Below are 7,500 nucleotides of genomic sequence, written 5' to 3' on the forward strand. Positions count from 1 at the left end.
GGCTACTTCCCATGCGCTTCTCCAAGATTGTAATGCAGCCATGGCAGGACTAGGAAGGACCATGCCACACATTTCTAAACCATTTTTCTTCATGATTGGACCGTCAAACTGCTCGGCCACGGAAACCCGAAAAACATAACTCCTGACGGAAAGTGATTGTGCTGACATTGTTTCTTGAGAAAGATTGGAAATGGTCCCTTTGTTTGACCTGTGTGTGTTTCTTTCAAAAAACAGATTTCATCTTTAAAAAAAGGGAAATCACTCCATTTGGCAAGCCAGACTAGCACCTCCACGGCAGGCTGTCTCTTTGGCGCAATCGGTTAGCGCGTTCAGCTGTTAACCGAAAGGTTGGTGGTTCGAGCCCACCCAGAGATGACAACGGTTTCCTTTTCTTCCTCATCTCTTGCTCCCCGCACAAAGACTGGAAGAGCAACAGCATAGTATTTGAAATTAAGTATAAAGAAACTACACCCAACGTGGGGCTCTAACCCACTACCCTGAGATTAAGAGTCTCTTGCTCTACCGACTGAGCTAGCAAGGCTACTTCCCATGCGCTTCTCCAAGATTGTAATGCAGCCATGGCAGGACTAGGAAGGACCATGCCACACATTTCTAAACCATTTTTCTTCATGATTGGACCGTCAAACTGCTCGGCCACGGAAACCCGAAAAACATAACTCCTGACGAAAAGTGATTGTGCTGACATTGTTTCTTGAGAAAGATTGGAAATGGTCCCTTTGTTTGACCTGTGTGTGTTTCTTTCAAAAAACAGATTTCATCTTAAAAAAAAGGGAAGTCACTCCATTTGGCAAGCCAGACTAGCACTTCCACGGCAGGCTGTCTCTTTGGCGCAATCGGTTAGCGCGTTCAGCTGTTAACCGAAAGGTTGGTGGTTCGAGCCCACCCAGGGATGACAACGGTTTCCTTTTCTTCCTCATCTCTTGCTCCCCGCACAAAGACTGGAAGAGCAACAGCATAGTATTTGAAATTAAGTATAAAGAAACTACACCCAACGTGGGGCACTAACCCACTACCCTGAGATTAAGAGTCTCATGCTCTACCGACTGAGCTAGCCAGGCTACTTCCCAAGCAATTCTCCAAGATTGTAATGCAGCTATGGCAGGACTAAGAAGGCCCATGCCACACATTCCTAAACCTTTTTCTTCATGATTGGACCGTCAAACTGCTCGGCCACGGAAACCCGAAAAACATAGCTCCTGACGGAAAGTGATTGTGCTGACATTGTTTCTTGAGAAAGATTGGAAATGGTCCCTTTGTTTGACCTGTGTGTGTTTCTTTCAAAAAGCAGATTTCATCTTAAAAAAAGGGAAGTCACTCCATTTGTCAAGCCAGACTAGCACTTCCACGACAGGCTGTCTCTGTGGTGCAATCGGTTAGCGCGTTCGGCTGTTAGCCGAAAGGTTGGTGGTTCAAGCCCACCCAGGAAAGACAACAGTTTCCTTTTCTTCCTCATCTCTTGCTCCCCGCACAAAGACTGGAAGAGCAAAAGCATAGTATTTGAAATTAAGTATAAAGAAACTACGCCCAACGTGGGGCTCTAACCCACTACCCTGAAATTAAGAGTCTCATGCTCTACCGACTGAGCTAGCCGGGCTACTTCCCAAGCGCTTCTCCAAGATTGTAATGCAGCCATGGCAGGACTAGGAAGGACCATGCCACACATTCCTAAACCATTATTCTTCATGATTGGACCGTCAAACTGCTCGGCCACGGAAACCCGAAAAACATAGCTCCTGACGGAAAGTGATTGTGCTGAGATTGTTTCTTGAGAAAGATTGGAAATGGTCCCTTTGTTTGACCTGTGTGTGTTTCTTTCAAAAAGCAGATTTCATCTTAAAAAAAGGGAAGTCACTCCATTTGTCAAGCCAGACTAGCACTTCCACGACAGGCTGTCTCTGTGGTGCAATCGGTTAGCGCGTTCGGCTGTTAACCGAAAGGTTGGTGGTTCAAGCCCACCCAGGGACGACAACAGTTTCCTTTTCTTCCTCATCTCCTGCTCCCTGCACAAAGGCTGGAAGAGCAAAAGCATAGTATTTGAAATTAAGTATAAAGAAACTACGCCCAACGTGGGGCTCTAACCCACTACCCTGAGATTAAGAATCTCATGCTCTACCGACTGAGCTAGCCAGACTACTTCCCAAGCACTTCTCCAAGATTGTAATGCAGCTATGGCAGGACTAAAAAGGCCCATGCCACACATTCCTAAACCTTTTTCTTCATGATTGGACCGTCAAACTGCTCGGCCACGGAAACCCGAAAAACATAGCTCCTGACGGAAAGTGATTGTGCTGAGATTGTTTCTTGAGAAAGATTGGAAATGGTCCCTTTGTTTGACCTGTGTGTGTTTCTTTCAAAAAGCAGATTTCATCTTAAAAAAAGGGAAGTCACTCCATTTGGCGAGCCAGACTAGCACTTCCACGGCAGGCTGTCTCTGTGGCGCTATCGGTTAGCGCGTTCGGCTGTTAACCGAAAGGTTGGTTGTTGGAGCCCACCCAGGGACGACAACGATTCCCTTTTCTTCCTCATCTCTTGCTCCCCTCACAAAGACTGGAAGAGCAACAGCATAGTATTTGAAATTAAGTATAAAGAAACTTTGCCCAATGTGGGGCTCTAACCCACTACCCTGAGATTAAGAGTCTCTTGCTCTACCGACTGAGCTAGCCAGGCTACTTCCCAAGCCTTTCTCCAAGATTGTAATGCAGCTATGGCAGGACTAAGAAGGCCCATGCCACACATTCCTAAACCATTTTTCTTCATGATTGGACCGTGAAACTGCTCAGCAACGGAAACCTGAAAAACATAGCTCCTGACGGAAAGTGATTGTGCTGACATTGTGTCTTGAGAAAGATTGGAAATGGTCCCTTTGTTTGACCTGTGTGTGTTTCTTTCAAAAAGTAGATTTTATCTTATAAAACAGTTAAGTCACTCCATTTGGCAAGCCAGACTAGCACTTCCACGGCAGGCTGTCTCTGTGGCGCAATCGGTTAGCGCGTTCGGCTGTTAACCGAAAGGTTGGTGGTTCGAGCTCACCCAGGGACGGCAACAGTTCCCTTTTCTTCCTCATCTCTTGCTCCCCGCACAAAGACTGGAAGAGCAACAGCATAGTATTTGAAATTAAGTATAAAGAAACTACGCCCAACGTGGGGCTCGAACCCACGACCCTGAGATTAAGAGTCTCATGCTCTACCGACTGAGCTAGCCGGGTTACTTCCCAAGCACTTCTCCAAGATTGTAATGCAGCCATGGCAGGACTAGGAAAGACCATGCCACACATTCCTAAACCATTTTTCTTCATGATTGGACCGTCAAACTGCTCGGCCACGGAAACCCGAAAAACATAGCTCCTGACGGAAAGTGATTGTGCTGACATTGTTTCTTGAGAAAGATTGGAAATGGTCCCTTTGTTTGACCTGTGTGTGTTTCTTTCAAAAAGCAGATTTCATCTTAAAAAAAGGGAATTCACTCCATTTGGCAAGCCAGACTAGCACTTCCACGGCAGGCTGTCTCTGTGGCGCAATCGGTTAGCGCGTTCGGCTGTTAATCGAAAGGTTGGTGGTTCGAGCCCACCCAGGGACGGCAACAGTTCCCTTTTCTTCCTCATCTCTTGCTCCCCGCACAAAGACTTGATGAGCAACAGCATAGTATTTGAAATTAAGTATAAAGAAACTACTCCCAACGTGGGGCTCTAACCCACTACCCTGAGATTAAGAATCTCATGCTCTACCGACTGAGCTAGCCAGGCTACTTCCCATGCGCTTCTCCAAGATTGTAATGCAGCCATGGCAGGACTAGGAAGGACCATGCCACACATTTCTAAACCATTTTTCTTCATGATTGGACCGTCAAACTGCTCGGCCACGGAAACCCGAAAAACATAACTCCTGACGGAAAGTGATTGTGCTGACATTGTTTCTTGAGAAAGATTGGAAATGGTCCCTTTGTTTGACCTGTGTGTGTTTCTTTCAAAAAACAGATTTCATCTTTAAAAAAAGGGAAGTCACTCCATTTGGCAAGCCAGACTAGCACCTCCACGGCAGGCTGTCTCTTTGGCGCAATCGGTTAGCGCGTTCAGCTGTTAACCGAAAGGTTGGTGGTTCGAGCCCACCCAGAGATGACAACGGTTTCCTTTTCTTCCTCATCTCTTGCTCCCCGCACAAAGACTGGAAGAGCAACAGCATAGTATTTGAAATTAAGTATAAAGAAACTACACCCAACGTGGGGCTCTAACCCACTACCCTGAGATTAAGAGTCTCATGCTCTACCGAGTGAGCTAGCCAGGCTACTTCCCAAGCAATTCTCCAAGATTGTAATGCAGCCATGGCAGGACTAGGAAAGACCATGCCACACATTCCTAAACCATTTTTCTTCATGATTGGACCGTCAAACTGCTCGGCCACGGAAACCCGAAAAACATAGCTCCTGACGGAAAGTGATTGTGCTGAGATTGTTTCTTGAGAAAGATTGGAAATGGTCCCTTTGTTTGACCTGTGTGTGTTTCTTTCAAAAAGCAGATTTCATCTTAAAAAAAGGTAAGTCACTCCATTTGTCAAGCCAGACTAGCACTTCCACGGCAGGCTGTCTCTGTGTCGCAATCGGTTAGCGCGTTTGGCTGTTAACCGAAAGGTTGGTGGTTCAAGCCCACCCAGGGACGACAACTGTTTCCTTTTCTTCCTCATCTCTTGCTCCCCGCACAAAGACTGGAAGAGCAACAGCATAGTATTTGAAATGAAGTATAAAGAAACTACTCCCAACGCGGGGTTTCAACCCACTACCCTGAGATTAAGAGTCTCACGCTCTACCGACTGAGCTAGCCAGGCTACTTCCCATGCGTTTCTCCAAGATTGTAATGCAGCCATGGCAGGACTAGGAAGGACCATGCCACACATTTCTAAACCATTTTTCTTCATGATTGGACCGTCAAACTGCTCGGCCACGGAAACCCGAAAAACATAACTCCTGACGGAAAGTGATTGTGCTGACATTGTTTCTTGAGAAAGATTGGAAATGGTCCCTTTGTTTGACCTGTGTGTGTTTCTTTCAAAAAACAGATTTCATCTTTAAAAAAAGGGAAGTCCCTCCATTTGGCAAGCCAGACTAGCACCTCCACGGCAGGCTGTCTCTTTGGCGCAATCGGTTAGCGCGTTCAGCTGTTAACCGAAAGGTTGGTTGTTGGAGCCCACCCAGGGACGACAACGATTCCCTTTTCTTCCTCATCTCTTGCTCCCCTCACAAAGACTGGAAGAGCAACAGCATAGTATTTGAAATTAAGTATAAAGAAACTTTGCCCAATGTGGGGCTCTAACCCACTACCCTGAGATTAAGAGTCTCTTGCTCTACCGACTGAGCTAGCCAGGCTACTTCCCAAGCCTTTCTCCAAGATTGTAATGCAGCTATGGCAGGACTAAGAAGGCCCATGCCACACATTCCTAAACCATTTTTCTTCATGATTGGACCGTGAAACTGCTCAGCAACGGAAACCTGAAAAACATAGCTCCTGACGGAAAGTGATTGTGCTGACATTGTGTCTTGAGAAAGATTGGAAATGGTCCCTTTGTTTGACCTGTGTGTGTTTCTTTCAAAAAGTAGATTTTATCTTATAAAACAGTTAAGTCCCTCCATTTGGCAAGCCAGACTAGCACCTCCACGGCAGGCTGTCTCTTTGGCGCAATCGGTTAGCGCGTTCAGCTGTTAACCGAAAGGTTGGTTGTTGGAGCCCACCCAGGGACGACAACGATTCCCTTTTCTTCCTCATCTCTTGCTCCCCTCACAAAGACTGGAAGAGCAACAGCATAGTATTTGAAATTAAGTATAAAGAAACTTTGCCCAATGTGGGGCTCTAACCCACTACCCTGAGATTAAGAGTCTCTTGCTCTACCGACTGAGCTAGCCAGGCTACTTCCCAAGCCTTTCTCCAAGATTGTAATGCAGCTATGGCAGGACTAAGAAGGCCCATGCCACACATTCCTAAACCATTTTTCTTCATGATTGGACCGTGAAACTGCTCAGCAACGGAAACCTGAAAAACATAGCTCCTGACGGAAAGTGATTGTGCTGACATTGTGTCTTGAGAAAGATTGGAAATGGTCCCTTTGTTTGACCTGTGTGTGTTTCTTTCAAAAAGTAGATTTTATCTTATAAAACAGTTAAGTCACTCCATTTGGCAAGCCAGACTAGCACTTCCACGGCAGGCTGTCTCTGTGGCGCAATCGGTTAGCGCGTTCGGCTGTTAACCGAAAGGTTGGTGGTTCGAGCTCACCCAGGGACGGCAACAGTTCCCTTTTCTTCCTCATCTCTTGCTCCCCGCACAAAGACTGGAAGAGCAACAGCATAGTATTTGAAATTAAGTATAAAGAAACTACCCCCAACGTGGGGCTCGAACCCACGACCCTGAGATTAAGAGTCTCATGCTCTACCGACTGAGCTAGCCGGGTTACTTCCCAAGCACTTCTCCAAGATTGTAATGCAGCCATGGCAGGACTAGGAAAGACCATGCCACACATTCCTAAACCATTTTTCTTCATGATTGGACCGTCAAACTGCTCGGCCACGGAAACCCGAAAAACATAGCTCCTGACGGAAAGTGATTGTGCTGAGATTGTTTCTTGAGAAAGATTGGAAATGGTCCCTTTGTTTGACCTGTGTGTGTTTCTTTCAAAAAGCAGATTTCATCTTAAAAAAAGGGAAGTCACTCCATTTGACAAGCCAGACTAGCACTTCCACGGCAGGCTGTCTCTGTGGCGCTATCGGTTAGCGCGTTCGGCTGTTAACCGAAAGGTTGGTTGTTGGAGCCCACCCAGGGACGACAACGATTCCCTTTTCTTCCTCATCTCTTGCTCCCCTCACAAAGACTGGAAGAGCAACAGCATAGTATTTGAAATTAAGTATAAAGAAACTTTGCCCAATGTGGGGCTCTAACCCACTACCCTGAGATTAAGAGTCTCATGCTCTACCGACTGAGCTAGCCAGGCTACTTCCCAAGCCCTTCTCCAAGATTGTAATGCAGCTATGGCAGGACTAAGAAGGCCCATGCCACACATTCCTAAACCATTTTTCTTCATGATTGGACCGTGAAACTGCTCAGCAATGGAAACCTGAAAAACATAGCTCCTGACGGAAAGTAATTGTGCTGACATTGTGTCTTGAGAAAGATTGGAAATGGTCCCTTTGTTTGACCTGTGTGTGTTTCAAAAAGCAGATTTCATCTTAAAAAAAGGGAAGTCACTCCATTTGGCAAACAAGACTAGCACTTCCACGTCAGGCTGTCTCTGTGGCGCTATCAGTTAGCGAGTTAGGCAGTTAACCGAAAGGTTGGTGGTTCGAGTCCACCCAGGGACGACAACGGTTTCCTTTTCTTCCTCATCTCTTGCTCCCTGCACAAAGACTGGAAGAGCAACAGCATAGTATTTGAAATTAAGTATAAAGAAACTACACCCAATGTGGGGCTCTAACCCACTACCCTGAGATTAAGAGTCTCATGCT

This window comes from Salminus brasiliensis, chromosome 6, assembly GCF_030463535.1.
Source record: "Salminus brasiliensis chromosome 6, fSalBra1.hap2, whole genome shotgun sequence".
Lineage (NCBI taxonomy): Eukaryota > Metazoa > Chordata > Actinopteri > Characiformes > Bryconidae > Salminus > Salminus brasiliensis.